Genomic DNA, 627 nt, shown 5'->3' with positions numbered 1-627 from the left:
TCCTTCGTCTGAAGATTTTTCTGCTTGTAACTTTACAAAATGAGGGTTGGTCCACAGGGATGGTCCATGTTTTGTATACGTCCGGTACGTGTAATAATATTTCTTTGACCAGCACTCCCCCCACCCCCCCCCCCCTTCTTTAGCTCTTGGTCTGGATCCGCCACTGCTGTAGTAGAACTTAGTACGTGAGCACGTGTAGGAGGTGTACTAACTGTAGTAGCTACGTGTAGACGTTGTAGTAGGTGTAGTACACGTCGTACGTGTGGTAGGTTCAGTTTACTACAGGTTACTACACGTACTACAGCTAGTACACTTCCTACACGAACTACAGCCACTAGCAATTATAAATTATTGCATTTCTCGTGCTCTGATTGGTTTACTCAATCTCGGTTATTAGCTCATATACCTTAGTTTGACCTTAAATGGCAAATGATTGCGCTAAGCGTTGCTAAGCTTAAAGTTCTTTTTCGCTGGAGAGCGAAATTTCTCTTTGAATAAAGCGAAAAAAAAAAAAGCGTTTTTGTGGAAAGTTTGGATCAATTCCGACGTTTAGAAGTATGCAAAAAGGTAAGAAATGTTTTTTGTGATGAGCCTGCGTCTGTCAGGTCTTACACAACATCGCATCAG

This window comes from Montipora capricornis, chromosome 3, assembly GCF_036669925.1.
Source record: "Montipora capricornis isolate CH-2021 chromosome 3, ASM3666992v2, whole genome shotgun sequence".
Lineage (NCBI taxonomy): Eukaryota > Metazoa > Cnidaria > Anthozoa > Scleractinia > Acroporidae > Montipora > Montipora capricornis.
Note: the sequence above shows the minus strand (reverse complement) of the source record.